The sequence below is a fragment of the Salvelinus alpinus genome, chromosome 4 (genome assembly GCF_045679555.1).
Source record: "Salvelinus alpinus chromosome 4, SLU_Salpinus.1, whole genome shotgun sequence".
Classification (NCBI taxonomy): domain Eukaryota; kingdom Metazoa; phylum Chordata; class Actinopteri; order Salmoniformes; family Salmonidae; genus Salvelinus; species Salvelinus alpinus.
Genome location: NC_092089.1, coordinates 46402965 through 46423026, shown reverse-complemented (window position 1 = coordinate 46423026; position 20062 = coordinate 46402965). Strand labels below are relative to the sequence as shown.

Below are 20062 nucleotides of genomic sequence, written 5' to 3'. Positions count from 1 at the left end.
AAGGGAAATTACCCTGCCAACTATTAGCCCTCACTAAAAACACCACCACCCTATTCCAGTACTTAACCCTATCTGATCCTACTATAGGCCAACAGCCTGGGAGAACAGAACACTACCACTCAACGTCCCCTGCAAATCTTCTGCAGTAAAACCTCGCAATCCCAAGTTCTTCTCTGCAGCTGCCACCACACAACCTCGATTTTCTTTGACTTACGTTCCAGTTATGCAGTACAGTTGACAACCAATGCTATGAATGCTAAAAAACCCACCTTACTGAAGCACATATTATTCCCAGCCCTCTCTATTGGTCTCTGCATACTCACAGGAATCATTTCAGGATCCCTCACCTTGTACCCATCTTCCTCTACCACTGCTCCAGCATACACACACTTTCTATACTACTCTGACCCTGGCAACCTATCTTTCTCTCACCGGACACCTCCGATCTCTAGCCCCATGGGCACCCCCACAGCTTACACATATTACTTTCTCCACTGATACTACACATTCCTTCATCTCATTACCTCCTGCACACTTCTTACATCTTGGAATCTCCCTCCTACACACTGCTGCAACATGACCATAAGCTTGGCACCTAAAACATTATAGTATTTTCGGAAATAAAAGCTCTCACGAGATAACACATCCTAACTTCACCTTGTCAGGCAAAGACTCTGCCTCAAAACTCAGCAGGTCAGACAACGTCTTCTGTTTCACCATGCTCTCCACCGGGTCTGCGTCACACCAAATGACAGGCGTCACAGACACTAGGAATCTTCCATTAAAGCTGATCTTCCTCAAAACGTAATGGTACCCACGTTATCAGTCCTTGCAACGGTACCCTGCTCTGAAGAGCAAAGCAAGTCACAGTTACTGTCCCTAGTACCGTAGTCCGGAGCGCCCGCTCCTTCTGGACGTAAGAAACATAGTAAAGTCCACTTCGAGTTACTTTCACCAACTCAACAGTCTCCAACCTCTTCTCCACCCAACCTGACACCACATATGGATCAGCTAGAATACAAGGATCCATTCTCTCCACAAATCTCACTCCCACTGGGACAGAATCCTCCCTGTCATCATCAGGATGAGGCACGAACTTGGCGGTCCTCACCACAGGTGCTTCACCCTCACTCTTGTCAGGTTCCATCTCTGAGTTACCGGAGCACATATCCCTCTTTTTCCACTTGATGGCAACCTTCCTCACAACATCGCTTCCCTCTACACTCAGTTCCTTTTCGGCGGTCACCACTGCACCGGCCACCGCATTTAATTAATCCTCACTCTCGTCACTCTCAATTTCCTTCTGTAGCTCTTACAAAAGTTCTGTGTGATCCTCTATTCCATATTCACTCAAAACATTTTACACCTTTCTCTTTTTCTTCCTTCTCTGCCCACCATCTTCTCCTTCATCAGATCTTCCAGAAGGCTTGTGAAATCCCCCACTCCATATTTACTCAAAATATGTTCAACTTTCCTCCTTTTTTCCCTGTCCACCATCTTACAGGCCATCTCGACTCAGCACCCGGTGGAAACACTTGTCTTGTCTCAAAATCTTCTGACATGCACTGTCAACTGTGAGACCTTATATAGACAGGGGTGTTTCTTTCTAAATCATGTCCAAACAATTTAATTGGCCACAGGTAGACTCCAATCAAGTTGAAGTGATATCTCAAGGATGATCAAAGGAAATTGGATGCACCTGAGCTCAATTTGGAGTGTCATAGAAAAGGGGTGTGAATACTTATTTAAATGGGATATTAATGTATTTCATTTTCAATACATCTCAATCATTTCTAAAAACAGGTTTTCACTTTGTCATTTATGGGGTATTGTGAGGTGAGAAAAACAAACATTTAATCCGTTTTGAATTCGTTTTTTTGTAAAAAATACTGATTTTATATATCTAAATGTAGGTTTTAGTATGTTCAATTCATAAAATGAATACTTTTTTTGTATATTTAGAGTTCATAAAAAGGGAGATATTTTTTTACAAATATATAGTCATAAAGTATTATAATCACACATATCTTTAGTTTTCAACATTACTCTATAAATATTGAAGATAAATGAAATGTTAACATTTTAAACAACTTTACTAGGCTATTGAAAATCTGAGCCAAAACCCTGTTTTGAAGAGTTTTGATCATGTACATTACTTTTCCTTCTGCTACAAAATACCTTTCACAAATATGTCCTGTTTAGTATGTAGAATACAGTTATCTTATTGCTGAGCGATGGGAGGCAATTTAGGGGGGTGAGACTTTGGCTTTGTGGCTCTTTGCTGACAGAAACGTTCCCTTAATTATGCTTATTCTGGTGAACCTCAATCTCCACCACACTCTTGGCCCAGAGTCAACTGAATGCATGCTGTAACACAACAAAATGTGGAATAGGTCAAGGGGTATGAATACTTTCTGAAGGCACAAGTTTGCACATTAGCTACATCACCCAGATGACCTCATCGAAGGAACAGTTCCCGTCCCATCCCTAGCCTTGAATTGACTGCCTGCCTCTCATTTCTCTGCAGCCAATCGGCGTATGAAGGTTCCCCCTCTCTCCCTTTTCCATTTGACGTTAGCTACACTGGGACGTTTCAGTCAAAAAGTATCGTGTGGTCATTGGTGTTTTGGATTGTCAGTCAACATCAGTCTGTTTTGCTATTGGCAGGCGACATAATTTGGCTACCTCAGCTGGCCTGACTCAGAAGCGCCCTGGTTGACATTGTTGTTGTTGTAAGTAAGAAACTACTTTGTCGTTGAGTCTTGTTTTGGATTTACTGTAGACTGCAACCTCCGGATTAGCTCAAAGTCAGGAACAACTGGTCTAATAAACTTGGTTTTCACAATATTTGTCGAGAGGGAGGACCATTATGGGACGATGAAAGAAATATCTGCGAAGCCGCTCAAGGTAAGCAGACAAGGGACACTCAACTGCTAGCTAGCTGGCTTGCTAACGACTTTAGCTTGTAACATTATAGCTAGCTGGCAACATTTTGGACAAGACGACCCGTAGCTGGCTTTGTATGAACCTTTTTAATGAGTTGGAAGGAACTAGCTCGCTAACTCATTAAATGGGAAGTTTTAAGTGGGAGACTCCAAGACGGCTAAAACATGAAACGGAGCGGGTTCGATTTACCAACTAACGTTAGCTAACTAAGTTACCTAGCTAACGTTAGCTAGTCAGCCCAGCCTTATAACTCTTTTAGCTACTAGCTAGCTAGACCTGTTAACGTAACTTGCGTTAGTAACGGGCTAGCTAGCTATAACGTTAGCTTCCAATTAAATTCAAGTCGCCTTAACAATGTCGCTTCGGTTACTGTGCCTTGCTAGCTAACGTTAGTTAACTACGTTAGGGATAACTTTGCTAACATTAACGTTAGCTAGCTGGCTAGTTTTCTTTCTTGCCCATCTGCCTAGTTAGTCAGAGAAGGATAGGACGAAGATGTACTATACTTAGTTAACTAACGTTAGTTTCGTTAACAAATTTAGCTAGCTAACGCTTAGCCCATTCATAGACGACTTACACATACCAGTCGGCTCCTTTAGTAACGTTACATTCTTGGGCTAACTAACGGTAAGTTAACGTTAGCTGATTAGTTAGCCATTACACCCTCTCCTTGTACACTCATACAACTCGCCTTGTATCATTCTCTCCCCATCTAATGTTAGGTCTATGAATCCAATTAAGGAATGAGCAACTTCAAACGGGCGGCCTCTGTCAGTCAATTGTTGGTCAAATATTCAGCAAATCGTTGCCCTGTTGCTTGCTATAATTAACGTTTTAAAGTAAACCCATAGACATGCAGAGAATATTAAATGTTATATCAATGCAAGGGACTCCTGCATTATAGTTATTTGCCCCAGAGAGTTTAATAATGGCCTGTATTTAGGCTATTGCTTAGTTAATTGTAAAACATTGACAATACATTTCAATGCCACTCTTAGGTCACTAATATTCTTCCCTGATGATTGAAACCAGTGACATAGGCTTTGACAGCTCCACAGTGTATGTGTTTATGTAAAGACCTCTCCTCATTATGTAAACTATGCATTGCGCCATTGCCAACACCACTACAATGAAAGGGTAGCATTACACTTTGACTTGAATTATTCAGCTCTTTATTTACAATTTATTTAGTTTTCTTGTAGTCTGGTAAAGGCAGCCATCCTGCAACATAAAAGTAGGACAGAGACATGCTCTTCCCTTCTTAGGCCTACAGGGCCTCTGTTTCATTATGTAAAGAAGGCACATTGTTAGAAGAAATGAGGGTAGTCTAAACCTTATCAACTCTACATTCCCTGCAGTTTTCTGACTGCTGTTTGTATGCACTTGGACCTGAACCCACGCGTGTCTTGCACCCACGCGTATCTTGCACCCACTACAAGTACGCTATGCATTATACCATGATCATTGCCAGATGAAGCATCATTTTGGGAGTTGTTATGATATCTGTGATTTGGCAAGAACATTCTCGCTCAAGACCATGTGATTGTGGTTGTCATTCAAGTTGTGACCATTTGCATGAAAACACTAGTCGATCGAGCCTACCGCTTGGGGAGAGAAAGGAAACAAAAGGGACAAATGCAGAAAATGCCTTTTTATAGTAGTACAAGTAGAATTCAGAGGGAGCTCACAAGCACAGTGACATTCTGAGGGATCTATTATTGCAGTGGGAGGAAGAAATGCATCTCGCCCTCCCACCTCTACTCATTTCAATGGCAATGCAGAGGGATGCTTGAAAGGCAAAATGGAAGGGCTAACTGGCAAGAGGAGTGTTCCCCAGTGAGCAGACTGCTAGGGTGTGAGTGCAAGTTTGCATCGTCAGGCTTCGTTACGCAAGTCTTCCATTTTCAAGGAACGCATTGATCATACAGTGTCACACAGAACACCTGAGACCATCTTTTGGGGAGACTGTATAGTGTCCCTCTGTGATATTGAGATTCTCTAGTACAACTAAGACACTGTGAATGACCGTTTTAATCCAGCAGTAAATGTCAAATATGTTACACCAAAAAAAAACTATTAAAAACAACAGCATCACATAAAACAAAATTGTGTTCTGAAGGCATTTGTTTGACAGTGATCACTAATTGTTTTGCATAGAGCCCTTTGACGCTTGACAATGAAACATGGAAAATCTGTGGTTCATGGCTTAATTTGCAACTTTTCATGCTTCTCCACCAACATTCAAATGGTTTGTTTTTTTGCCTCTAAATTGCCCTGAGATTTCTAAACACTACACTTTGTCAAACTGGATGGCTGGCTGAATCACAGGTGGGAGAAACATGACACTGATGACAGAGAGCATTATCACCATAATCCATCAAGGCAAGGGATTATCATATTGACCTGGTGACGTCATAATTCACTTCTATGTTTTATCACCAGTTGAGCGAGGAAGTTTTCAGTGTGTGCTTGTTTAGTTTATTGGTGTCCTTTAGCCTATGTGTGACACAGAGTGAAGTCATCCACACATGACAGATTTGTGTGCAGTTCCCTTGTGAGCACTCATGTCTTATTCGAACAGTTCTGTGGAGAGAAAAACCCAGAGTCCATCCATTTGTCCTTTAGGATCCTTTCCCCCTTTCCACTCTCCTTAGCTAGCACTCTCTCAAAGCTCTAGTCTAAATGGTTTGTCACTGTACAGTTTATAAATGCTCTGAAGTGTTACCTATGTGAAGTTATGAGTTAAGGCTAAACCCCCTCTTCATCTCTCTCTCACACAGGGATTTAGCCTACCATTGTGTTGGTTGGCTTTAGCCATCATGACTGTCTCTGTGTGTTAGGAGAGACTGAATATTATATTTCAGTGTGGAACCCTGCTGCCGCAGCAACGCCTAGTCTGGAGATACAATTTTAAAGTGGTCTTTTGCTGGGCTCCCCCAAACAGCTGTTCAGTAAGAGTGTATTTCAAGGATCCAGTGTCAGCTTCAGTGCCAGGCCCATGTAGATTAAAACTATCCCCATAGGATCCCTCTACCCCCACAAACAAGGTCAGATTAATAAGTAAATAGTTGAGTGCTTCTCCAGGTTAGTGGGACAACTGCACGACTCTGCATCTCTTATTGCCTCTGTGTTCATGGATTGTAATTTGTCCTACCACGACCAAATGCTACAGGGAATGCAATGCAGATCTAGGCTTTTAGTAGGCCCATGCATGCAGGAGTCACCCCTTCAACCCTGGTTGTTGCCAGTTTAATGTTCCAGCCAACATAGGCATTTCATTGCTGTCATCAGGGAGGTCAGACCTTGGGTTACCAAAGTTAACCTGGACTCCTGAAAATAACAGGGTAGAGGTGGCCTACATGTGGGCACTTCTTCATTTTGGGAGAACTTAATTGAGCAGCTGACCAATTCCGCCATGACATTAGTTCTGGGTTAACCGAGATTATTATCTCATAGTTGCTTACTATGACTGCGATATTGTTTGTGGTTATCTCACCTAGCTACCTTAAGATGAATGCACTAACTTTAATTCGCTCTGGATAAGAGTGTCTGCTAAATTACTAATGTCAAATGTAATGTTAACGTTAACATGAATGGACACATCCTGCTAGCCTTCGTGAAGAAATTCTCTAACTAGGTGACAATTTATTCTTCAGATTCGCTCTGGTGGTCACAATTACTGCTTTACACAGCACATATAGTCTACTCCATACATTTTCATAAGACTTTATAACCATGACATGTGAGACATCTAGAATTCCACCACCATGCACCCCTGCATCCTTGTTTGCCAGCACACAGCATGGCCCAGACAAGACTGTACCAGATGTGCTTTGGAAGAAAAAACATCCCCATGATTCCTCAGCAGAGGGGCGATCAATAGGAAGCTTGTCTCTGAGATCCTGTGCACCCAGACTGCGACTCATAAAACCCTATTCAGCCCCACCCTCCGCTGCGTGCCTGGATGCCTGCCAGCCTTTTGACACAGCAGCCAGGGCTGTTTGTGTCAGGGTGGAGAGGCCTTCAAAACCATGCATCAGCAATCACACCCCGGCCTCTCCCCACGTCCCTACCTAGTACCTACCTCCTTTGTGTTCAACCAGAGACTGGGTGCGTGTGCCCAATGCTTTGGGATACTCTGACTGGTTATTTTACCATTTTATGTGGGGGTTTTGTACTCAACTTTGCTATGCCAACTCTTTTCACAGAGGCATCACTGTGGTATGATTGAAGGATGTTGAAAACATTGAGTTCTGATATAAAACAATGGGACACATGCTCCCAGTTGAGCTTTTCTGAAGCATCCCCAATATTATCTCAGCATCACTCTACAGATGGGCCGAACGGGTCAAAAGGTTGATGGGTTTAGCCAAATAGAGGGGTGAATGGGTACAGAGGCTATACTTTTGCCCTCTCTCATAAAAAAAGATTCACAATCCCCCATGACTGGGCCCTCTACCCGGAAGGAAGCCATGGTAAGATCACAGGGCCGCTGGCTCCTCACCCTGCCTCTACAACACAACAGCAGTCCTTCCCACTCTCTCCACTCTAGATCCAAGACAGAACAGCAGTAATCCTATCCCCGCAGGAGAGGAGCCTCTCGCCCAGGGTGACGTAAAGCCACCGCACTGCCTTGACTGCTAAGCCAGCACCACGTGGGGATTCACATGAGCATTAGTGCCCAGGCCTGTCACTGCTAATGCTTGTTTAACCACTGCTGTTAGCCTAGCCACAGACTGCTTACAGGTTCGGTAGGACCTTGCACATACATAGGATGGGCCTACCCGATGTTGAAAATAAGTTATTTAATGTGTGTTTTCGTAGAGCATGGCTAATTCTATCACAGTAAAACAGATAATTTACCATTCATTTTGGACTGACAGTATTCTGACTTGAGATCCACAGGTGCAACTCGGCATTAGTCATAATTAATTTAGGCTAATGTCAATGGGAGACTTAAAATTCAAGATATCAACTTCGATATTGCCCATTTGGATCATAATGGTAGTAGGTCTTTGAACAATTGCAAATATCAAGACCTTTGTATTCAGTGTTTTTTTGTACAAGAAGGCTGTTGCTGCCTCCTTAAAGATATATGCATAACAAATCTATTATAGGATTTTCTTTGACTTAATTTACAGGTTTTGTAATATGGTCAGGATGTGTACTGTTCTTGCTTAGTCCTGTGGTTGTTTCCACAGAGCAGTGCAGCCAAAGATGCAGGTTTGCTTCTAATAAATATCTGATATGCGTGAAGGAGTAATGCAAAAGCTAACTCCCACCCTCCTTTTAAATGTGAGTTATGTAAGCCCTAGCTCATTGTTCTATACCCACAACAAACCATGTTTTTGTGAAGTCTCATTGGCATCTACAAGACATTGATGGCCTTTGCATGTTAAGCTACTGGGGAAAGCAAATATTGGTCAACATTTTTGAATTCAGTCTCATGCCTCTTACTTCCCTACCCCATAGGGTTTAATTGCTTTTATAAACTGGGTGGTTAGAGCCCTGAATGTGGATTGGCTGACAGCTGTGGTATATCAGACCGTATACCAAGGGTATGACAAAACATAAAATATTTACTGCTCCCAATACATTGGTAACCAGTTTATTATAGCAGTAAGGCACCTCGGGGGTTTGTGGTATATGGCTAATAAACCACGGCTAAGGGCTGTGTTCAGGCACTCTGCGATGTGTCGTGCATAAGAACAGCCCGTAGCTGTGTATATTGGCCATATACCACACCCCCTCGTGCCGTATTGCTTAATTGCACAATTTCATCCAAATAGGCTAGCTGTGTTCGGACGATGCAGAAGCTGGCATTTCTGCACAAAGACAAGACATCAATAAAAAGCAGCTAGTGCCGTATGAGGAGTTACCGCCCACGGTGTGCTGAGTTTAGGTTGGCAGTTCTCCGGGAATACTGAAACCAGGGCAGATTGTTCCCTGAGTCCAACTAAAACAATTCTGCTGCATATCTCTGTGCTGCAGTCCTTCATTGGCATAGCAGCGCTCTGCTCGCACTCTGCAGTTGACAGAATCAAGCTCTATTATTTTGTTTATCCACAGCATTGAAGAGCATTGACATGTAAGCAGATGGGCACAAAGTGTAGGCCTAGTCTCATTACAACACACACGAATCAAACATGCCCTCGTAAATTGTCCTGGTACTCCCTTTCTGCGACCATTCTCTGTGAACTACCCGTGTGTCCTCGCAGGTTGCTACATGGCACAGCAAGGCACAATATGGCATGGGTCAGCACAGCATGGCACGGTGTGGCATGGCACTACACTGCATGGCACACAGCACTGGTCGGAGGATATGTCGGGGGCGTCAGTACTGTTGGCTGCTGCCTCGGCATCCCACATCCCCATCTGAAGCCATCTGCTATGAGTGGCTGTTAATTAGCACTGCTTGACTGTTGATGACTAGGTCTGACTACAGCGACAGGCCCTCGGCACAGGGCAGGGTTACCTCTGAAGCCAGGCACTGGGCAGCTGTAATAAAGTGCCCAATGGAGCATGGTGGCAGGAGAGAAGAGAACAGGCTGTTCTGAAATACTCCATGCCATATGCACATGACCCCCACCACCAATCGTGAACTGGGGGGAGGAGTTGAGACATGCTTTTCCTCACTTGAGAAAGACCGTTTGTGGGTAAGTGAAACTTTGTTGAGACCTCGGCCACAAAATGCTTGGCTTAGCCATGACATCAGCTCTCAGACACTTTGATAAACAGTTTCTCTGGAAAGCTATTACTCTGCCCATTTGAACTGCTTGAACTTGGCAGTTACTGCCACGCCGCCGTGCATGTCAACGAGGGAATCGGGCCTCTGTCTAACCCAACAAAAATTAGACTACCAGGCCCCCTAACCCTTCTGTACCCTACTGGAGTTAGCCTACAATGCGAGTTGCTACTGAAAGCCTGCAGTAGCTAGTCCTACACTGTCAGAGAACACTGCACACCTTACTGGTGGCATAACCCATTTACCCATTGAAGTTCAGCAGAGACACCGGAGAGAGCAAGCAGGAGCCTGTCAGGGATGTTTTGTGTTTCTTGTAGACAAGTTTCCGAGCCATGACACTTGCAGACATAGCTTAGCTGTCTTGTTTGCTCGCCGGAACTTTTTGTCTGTTTCCCTGCCTCTGTTTTCTTTCAGTTGTCTGCTGTTTAAAAACTTTGCACAGTGGGGAGGTGATACAGTTGGTTCATGATTATGGAGGGGTATTTTTAGGCTGTGAAAAGTCTGTTGTAATTTTGGCACCTTGCAGATTAGGGGCTGGCTTTCTGTATGCGTTTCTAGCTGTGGTAATAAACCATACAAACGTAAAGTCTCCTTTTTTTTCACAGTAGAACATACAGGGTCGACAGTTAGCTATCACATGGAATGAGAAGCTTGAGTATTTAAGGAGTGAGGGAAGACTGGGAACCAGCGTTACTGAATGCTTACAGCAGGCTTAGACAACACGTGGGATCCCCTTAGGCCATTCATTCTTTGATGCAACTTTGTTTGATAGCCTCCTTCAGATGGGATGTTGTTGATGTGAACTTCTAGCTATGTTCTTACAAATAGATTAATTTATGTATGCTAATATTGCTTAGTCTGCTATCTCGATTTGGAGAAGGGAGAACAGAGCAGATGCAAAGTTTGGTAACACAATACAAACCGTCATTCTATGTGCCATCGACACCAAACTAAAGCTTGTTTTGCTATGGAAAACCAATTTTTCGCTAATAAACTCAAATCAGTAGTTTTCATGGTTCAATTGGCTGACATCTCAGAAAATGCTCCAGCTCAAATTGTGCATTTCATAGATTTTTCTCCAATGACCAGCTTAAACAATGTTCTTTGACCAGAGAAAATGGTCCAACTCCAATTAAATATTGATTTGGCTAAGAGCTGGAAGGCATTGAAAATTGGAGACATTAGTCTCGCCACCTGAACTAAGCACATTCACTCAACCAAACGGACAAAACATTGACGGTACCATTAGCAATACACCAATTTGCTAGCAGAACAGGAGTATTAAAAAAATAAAAAATAAAAATTGATTCTTGTAAAGGCGAGATGTGGAACAGAAACGACAGTATGGGCTTGTAGTGTCTTCTCGGCTCCTGACTGGTCACAGATATTGCTTTGTTCCCTCGCCATGTTTAATGGGCACTCAATGATTTGCATTGTGTTGACTCCCATGGTGTTACGTTGCTTAGCGTAGTATGACATTGGGCTAATGTTGGACAGCTCTGTCTCTTATGATGTCCTGCGATTCGTTGCCTTGCAGTGTGTAGCCTATAGTCTTGGACTGTGCTTCTTTGTCCAGGGCTCCTGCCTTTTATGTTTCTGCAGCTATGCAAAGCAAGAAGTAGGCTACTTCAGTTGAGCTGCGTTGTGCTGACTTGTACAGCAAAGACCGTTGCTGCTGTGCGGTATGCTTAGCTGTAGTTGCAGTATTCTGAAGCTCAGGAGGAACTGGGTAAATGGGCTTGATTTTACTTAATTCCTGCGCCAGACAAGCTCGGCCTCCTCAGACTTAGCGGTGCAGTTCTGTAATGAGCTAGTGTGCTCAGCTTCAGTCAGTAATCACACCATTGTTTGACTTCCTCTAGTTGTGAAGTGTCTACTCTGTTTAGTCACTTTATGATCTCTTGATCCTATTTCTGACTGATCCCTGGTACATTTGACTTGCTGAGAATGAGGGACTATTAGTACATAACAAGGAAGGCTTGGGGCTATTACATGCTCATAAGATTTAGCTCTTTCTTTTAAAGCTGTGATTAGGCTAGCCTTATATGCGATACAGGTTTTCCAAGTACAGTAGTAGCTTATCCGGCTATAGTTGACAGTTTAGTATGCCACTTCATAAAGTTCATAAATCAGTCTAACCAAATAGCTTAAGCTGTTGTTCCAGCGTTTTTGGCCATCTCTGAGCTGCTGTGCCTCGGACTACTGTGCCACTTCCTAACCCCTCTCCACCTATCCTCCAGCCCAGGGGTATGGGCCTACCACTGGGCAACATTTATCATCGCTGACGCAACTCACACATCCTCGGTTGTCTTATCAGCCCTTCTACATCATCACTCGTGATTTTTGTGGTGGTGAGAAGGTGTTACATACTCACTGAGATCACAGGGAAATGTTGATTAAACTAAAATAGAACTGACACATTTAGAGATGTGGTCATCCATCATCTTGTCCTGACTGAGGATGAAATGGCAATAGAACAACCCAATTGTCCATCTTTGGAAAAGGCTGACTTAAGGCTATATGTTGATAACAATGGAACAATATAATTGTAAAGCCTGAGTATCTTCAGGTACAGTGGCTAGCCTTACCGTTTTCCTATTGGGCCTCAGGCTCTAGCTGCTCTCCCTCTCGACTGTAAAGTGAGGTTCATGTTTCACATGATGAATGACTTAGTGGGCCAAACAGGAAACGCCAAGTCCTTCTGCTGGGCACTAGTGACATCCAACAACCCTGCTCCCCCTTCACTGGAAGTGCAGATCACTCTCATTTTGTAAGGATGCATAGAGGGCTGACTTTAACGAATGACTGCCCTTAAAAAGCTAATTCTCATTTGGTCATATAGTCAGTCTTGTCCAAAACTGAGATTTGTGAGTTTTAAAGGAAAAAATGGAATAAAGGGTACTGTAACAGTTTTCCTTGGGTTAAGTTTATTTCAATCCTGTCCACAGCTGGCAGCACCCAAGTGATCCTCAATTCGGTATGCGTAGCTGTACGCGACCCCATCGTATTGTCCATGGTCAAATTGGTTTCACATTCGATAGTCCCCAACTAGCCCCATAGGGATATCAGTAAATTACACAACGTAGGCCTACTTGGGACAATATTTTAATGTCAGTAGCTCCCAATTTCAATGACTTAACCTCAAACGTACCATAGATTGTAAAAATGCATATACAGATAGAGGCATTTTAATGAAGATGTGCAACATGAAAATATTGTCCCATTTACATTGCGCAATCTATTGACGGTGCTTTACTAGCCCCAGAAATAGGCTATCCAATGTCAAACCAAATTTGCCACAGTTGCACACCAGCCTGCTAATTGGTGAAAGAAGTTGGCTAGCACTAACTAGCCTAGGCAACTACAAGACACAAGACCTGGTTAGACTGTTTCAAGTTATGCATACGACTGTGTGAAGGGTTGGCAGAGGTCACCAAAATTCTGAAATATCAGTTATTCCAGACCTGTGCATCTTTCTTAGCAGTGGGCCTACCAGTTTGTTTGACGCTCCCCCTGTGCGCTACCACAGGCAATGCAGATTTATCATGAAAGAGTGCCTGTACCGCTGAACCTAATTTCTTGTCCAGGCTTGATGGAAGTTGGTGGAGCAAGATGTCTTGTAGGCCTAGATAGGCAAGGTTTTCTAAGTGCTAGGCCTATAGTGGAGCAAGTGCAAAAAACACATCTAGGTCTTGGTGTAAGCCTACTTAAGTAATGTAGGTCATATTGAGTGACCTTACATGATTGCACAATGTGACATGACAAAGCATTTGGAGTAGTCCTGCCCTTAATAACTAGGCGATAACCTAGTCTTTCTCGGTCTTGTTGTGCTAAACATTTATCTTAGGCTAGATCACTTCCTATAATATCTGATTTAATTTTAAAGCAATGGTTCTATAGACCTATTCCTGTTTGGAATGATATCACTAGTATTCTTCTGTGGCTCTCAGCTGCTGGGGTGGCAGCTCTTGTTTTAGCTGGCTCACACCCCAGGTTATGTAGCTGTGTGTTAAACCAACATGGCCCCAAACTACTTGCCAAGGAGGCCTCCGCTGTTTCAGTGACTAATAATTTAGAGTCATGATTTCAGGCCATGCCACTTTTGGGTCCAATTTATCATTCAAAATGTGTCCGGCACCACTATCCTTAATTTCTATTTTCATTTGATTCAGTGTTTGATTTTTAGGTTTGTACTAGTCTTGTGACAACAACAAAAAACATTTTAAATGCCTGTCAGGAGACTGGGATGTGACGGATAGTGTGGAACAAATCTTCTGTTGTGCTTGTTTTGTGTCACTGTTTGTTTGGAAGAATCATGATTTTTGAGGGGGTTCACCTACACCTGACCATGCATTATTTTGAATTTCAGAATGGGAGGGTGTATTTGGCCCGTTGACTTCCCAAGGCTTGCAGAGCGAAAGAGGTTGGAGTGGGAAGCTACCAAACAGGATCCACTTCTCACACTAGTCCAACATCTCCCCGTCCTCCACCCAGAACCTAATGGAGTAGCTGGCCAGAGGTTCTGGGTTTCTGACATTAGCTTTCTACTAGCCTGTTAGTCAAAGTCAGATTAGCACCGCATTGACTGTGCTTACACTCAACTCTAATTTCTCCTAACTCACTTGCAGTAGGCCTGTTCTTCACATGCTTAAATTAGACTTCTCTCAGTCTCGTGGAAGTCTCTGCTTTGGTTAGCCTGCAGTTGTTTCACTGCTGGAAGTCTATACTGTAATGGAGGTTGTCTCTCCATCCCTTGTTTACCTCCATGAATCTTCCACGGGCCCACACAATGGCTGCAGCAGGCCGTGGTGACCTCTCCATGTCTGCTTCAGTGATCCAGGCCTCTCCCAGGCTCAGCACCCACGTGCTAGCAGCAGCTTCCATTATGTAACCTCTCAGACAAAAGCCTGGCCGGCCTGCACACATCACTGGCTGCTCTGTGCTGGCAGCAGGGCCATTATGCTAGTCAGGCCATCGCTTAGGTGTCTCTCTCACAAAACCTAAACAGGATTAAAACTATTTTCGGGAAATTCTGACTTAGTTTCAACCCCGGTTCTCTTACATTGCTGTCAATATTTGCAGACACAATATTGACATTAATTTGTTGTCTTTGTCGATTCATCACCCCTAGCAGCCATCAACTAATAATTTAGTGGGACCCTTCCCTAGTTTTGTGGCCCTCACCTCATTGTCAAGATCTCCTGCTGGTTGATGCGTCAGAAGCTGAGTGCGTCCACAGGAATGGCTGATGTTCGAGGCTGGTAATAACAAAGTCCTTTCACTGGTCTGTTGGGTCCATTCTGTTCACAGAGCGACACATTACCAGCAGGCATTGGCACTAGCTTGTCTGTTGATACATCATTATTTGTTGGACTTAGTTCGCTCAACTCCCAGCAGTAGGTGTAATAGTGTTTCTCAAACTAATCATGTCAAAGTTATCTTTATCAGATGCAGTAAGGTCAACACAACAAGAGGCTTTGTATGGAGGCCAGGGCCTAGGGAGATATTGTGTTGCTGGCTTCTGCTTCTCTCACTAGTGTAAACACTGACCTACCTCCAGGGCCAGAGGTACTTGTCCACTCAACTCAACACCTGTCTCTTTTGAATGCTGAGTATACTCACACAGCCTCTTGCCAACAGATGTACAGTGCCTTCGGAAAGTATTCAGACCCTAGACTTTTTCCACGTTTTGGTTACGTTACAGCCTTATTCTAAAATTGATTAAATCAAATAAAAAATCCTCAGCAATCTACACACAATACCCCATAATGACACAGTGAAAACAGGTTTTTAGAAATACCTTATTTACATAAGTATTCAGACCCTTTGCTATGAGACTCTAAATTGAGCTCCGGTGCATCCTGTTTCCATTGATCATCCATGAGATGTTTCTACAACTTGATTGGAGTCCACCTGTGGTAAATTCTATTGATTGGACATGATTTGGAAAGGCACACACTTGTCTATATAAGGTCCCAAAGTTGACAGTGCATGTCAGAGCAAAAACCAAGCCATGATGTCGAAGGAATTGTACATAGAGCTCCGAGCCAGGATTGTGTCGAGGCACATATCTGGGGAAGGGTACCAAAAAATGTTTGCAGCATTGACGGTCCCCAAGGACACAGTGGCCTCCATCATTCTTAAATGGAAGAAGTTTAGACCCACCAAGACTCTTCCTAGAGCTGCTCGCCCAGCCAAACTGAGCAATCAGGGGAGAAGGGCCTTGGCCAGGGAGGTGACCAATAACCTGTTGGTCAATCTGACAGAGCTCCAGAGTTCCTCTGTGGAGATGGGAGGACCTTCCAAAAGAACAACTATCTCTGCAGCACTCCACAAATCAGGCCTTTATGGTAGCGTGGCCAGACGGAAGCCACTCCGCAGTAGAAGGCACATGACAACCCGCTTCGAGTTTGCCAATAGGCACCTAAAGACAATGAGAAATAAGATTCCCTGGTTTGATGAAACCAAGATTGGCCTGAATACCAAGCATCACGTCTGGAGGAAACCTGGCACTATCCCTAAGGTGGATCATGGTGGTGGCAGCATCATGCTGTGGGGATGTATTTCAGTGGCCCAGACTGGGAGACTAGTCAGGATAGAGGGAAAGATGAACCAAGCAACATACAGAGATCCTTGATGAACACCTGCTCCAGAGCGCACAGGACCTCTGACTGGGGCAAAGGTTCACCTTCCAACAGGACAACAATCCTAAGCACACAGCCAAGACAACGCAGAAGTGGCTTGAGTAGCCCAGCCAGAGCCTGGACTTGAATCCCATCTAACATCTCTGGAGAGAGCTGAAAATAGCTGTGCAGCAACGCTCCCCATCGAATCTGACATATCTTGAAAGGATCTGCAGAGAAGAACGGGAGAAACTCCCCAAATACATGGGTGCCAGGCTTGTAGCGTTGTAGCAAGAAGACTCGATGCTGTAATCACTGTCAAAAGTGCTTAGTAAAGGTTCTGAGTACTTATGTAGATTTGATATTTCAGTTTTGTATTTTCTTTGTAAATTAGCAAACATTTCTATAAACCTGTTTTTGGTGTGTCCTTACTGGGTATTGTGTGTAGATTGAGTAAAAAAAAAAGTGTTTAATCAATTTTAGAATAAGGCTGTAACGTAACAAAATGTGGAAGTATTTTCAGAAGGCACTGTATAGTTTTGTAGAAGGGTAGGCTGGCTCCTATCCACAGCTCCTAGCTGTGTGTTACAGCGGCTTTGGGAAAAGACTAGTAGAAGAGATGTGAACATAGCCTTGATGTGATGTGTATATGTGAACAAGAGTGCATTTCTACACAGCAAGTGTGTTGGAGACCCTGCAAAGAAGGCTTTTTTTTGTGGCCGACTTTGGAACGAGGGCACTGGAAATACTCTGGTTTAGAAAGACCTATTGTCCTGTTGACTTTCTTCACTTACCTGCCGGTGTGCCTTTGTTGTAAGAAGAGAGGGAGAGCGAGAGAGAGGGATGGGTGTTAATAAAATTTTAAAAACATGATTCATCAGGTGCGGTGGTGAAGAGTTCACTGAGTCAGAGCTGAGGCAAGAACAGAGGGTGGATGAGCTGAGGCATGGGTGGGGCTAGATGACTGCAGGTAACAAGGATGGTAGTCCAGTCACAGCTTGAACTTCAGTACCTCAAAACCGTAACATGAGACGTGGAACATTTGACCATATAGGAGGATAGAAGGGAAATGGGGATTTAGACTCCGACTAAGATGTACGCTAGGGTAAGGCGGTATACCGTTTTTTGCGATATACCGGTATTGATGCACATACCGGTTTGGGTTTTTACTTTACCTTCTATAACGGTATTTGAATGTTTGGTTTGTTAAATGGGATACGTAGTGTCTAACGTCCATTTTTATAGTTTACTTCGCTACTTGAGTCATCTCTCTCCACTCTATGCCGCTTTCCACACAGACCTAACCACTCAAGGAGCGCATTTGTTTTTCCTCGACCACGAGACACTTGCGTCCAGTCTGCATGGGCAATGCTGCATATGCAACAATGTTGATGACAATGATGCAGTTGTCACTTTGCTTATTAATATAAGTCTACTAGCATTCTATAATTACACTATTAGCTTGTGTTTCTTACATCTGCAGACAGCTAGTTTGTCTTAGCAAGTTGTTCTTAAATCTTGTTAGCCGCTAATGCTAATCGCTAGCTAGCTAATACATTTACTGAGTAAGAGCAAGCGTAACTAATTAGCTATACAGCCTGATAATACCAGTGATGTAGACCTAGATCAGCATGTTGTTTGTGCAACAGTATCTTCTAAATTGAAGAGGTGAACGCAAAGCAAGAATATGTTAGCTACATGAAGTAGCTAAGAGAACATTCAATGTAGCCAAAGATTATAGGGACCCCTAGGAAACACCTATCAGCGTTTTAGTGCTTACCCTGTCACAATATCTCCTCCCTGGCATTTTCATTTGTTTTTATGTCAAACAACGCTGTATTAAAAGTGCCCACTATTATAATCTAACGATATAATTAGAATATACATTCTATTTCCATGATTCCAACAGTTAACCCAAGTGTTTTGCTCTAAATTGCAGCATTTGGTTAAAAAATTTGGCCCAGATTGGTTGCCATATCGTACAGCCCTACATGACAGTGTAGAAATGATCTCAAACGCTGAAATTGATGAAAATTAGGATTTTCTTTTTGGGTTGAAGTTGAATTGAACAGTTCAAAACAATCAGAATGGAGACTACGTTTGTGTATGTGTAACTTGTTCTCAACTGGCCTTCCTGGTTAAATAACGGTGGGGAAAAAAGACCCAATGAAATCACTTAGAATGTATGTGTTGCCACCCTAGGGTCACGCACTACTCATAAAGCAAATTTAGAACTTTAATTTTTAAAAAGCATAAAATCCCGTCAATAAAAAAAATACCATGATATATTATTTTGGCCATATCGCCCAACCTTATCCTAGGGTACCAATGGATGTTGAAGTACTGCTTTAGGCAGTGTATGCTCAGAGAGCATAATCCCAATTCAGATATTTATACTGAACAAAAATATAAACACAACATGCAACAATTTCAAAGGTTTTACTCAGTTACAGTTCATATAAGGAAATCAGTCGATTAAAATAATAAATGATTTTGGAATTATTATAGACAGAAATACTCCTCAGCATCCCCCACTCCCCCTCAGACGATCCTGCAGGCGAAGAAGCCGAATGTGGAGGTCCTGCGGTCGTTAGGCTGGTTTGATGTACTGCCAAATTTTCTACAACGACATTGGATGCAGTTTATGGTAGATAAATTAACATTTAAATTCTCTGGCAACAGCTCTTGTGGACATTCCTGCAGTCAGCATGCCAATTGCACACTCCCTCAGCTTGAGACATCTGGCATTATGATCTTCATATGCCACACCTGTCAGCTGGATGGATTATCTTGGCTAAGGAGAAATGCTCACAAACAGGGAAGTAAACAAATTTGTGCACAAAATCTGAGAAATAAGGTTTTTGTATGGAACATTTCTGGGATTTTTATTTCAGCTCATGAAACATGGGACCAAACGTTTACATGTTGTTTTATATTTTGATGTATTATAGGTCACATATTGGCACAGTGTTACAGCCAAACACTAGGCTGCCTTATGGACTGAGATGTTGACACTAGAAGCCTATCTTATTTCTGTCAGGGACATATCTAGTCGTCCTTGCACTTGTATCGATTGCCCTCTGCATCTCTCCTTTCAATAGCCCATCTGTAGAAAAGCTATTGTTCCCCAGTCTCGATGGGGGTCAACATTGCTATTTGCTTCTCTGAAAACCTGTCATTGTTACCATAGTAACATGACATTTTGCCTGATCCAGCTATGCCTCTTTTTAGTCATGTGCTTTCTATTGCCTATGGATTGCTGTAGTTTTGGACTTTTTCTAAACCCTAGTCATTGTTTGAGTACACCAGACCCTTTGTGTGCTGACTCTCTAAATGAGACTTCTTTGTGCACTGTAGTTAGGAGTGTGCTGTGTAGGTAGAAAACAACCTAGAGACCCATTTGCATCCTCCCAACATGTTATCTTGTTGCTATGATTCAATGCAAATGTGAAAACCTTTTTTAATTTGTTCAACGGCTCTGTGAGCAGCCTACCACAACAGTGGTCATGGGTGAGTGAGATGTGGCCAGGCATAGGGGTCAACAGAACTTATTTTCCACAGAGATGTTGCCCTTTACCAAAACAGGCTTACACATGGGTACTATGAAAGGGTCAGTGGGATTATGTTCTATCTTTTTTTGTGTGTGTTAGCTGTTAATAAGATTACATTTAACACACTTGAATCCTTTTTCCTGGACCTATAACGTTATATTCCACATTACCTGCATGCTGTACAAATGGATCATAGT

The 20062-nt window shown here is 43.1% G+C and overlaps 1 protein-coding gene across 2 annotated transcripts in view; it reads left to right on the top strand.

Annotated features, from left to right (window-relative positions):
- Positions 1-2687: 2687 nt before the first annotated feature.
- Positions 2688-20062, top strand: part of LOC139573742 (OTU domain-containing protein 7B-like) — a 30686-nt gene continuing 13311 nt past the window's right edge. For both annotated transcript variants that reach the window (XM_071397544.1, XM_071397543.1), the window contains exon 1: positions 2688-2907. The gene's annotated coding sequence lies outside the window, so the exon portion shown is untranslated. The remainder of the gene's footprint in view (positions 2908-20062) is intronic.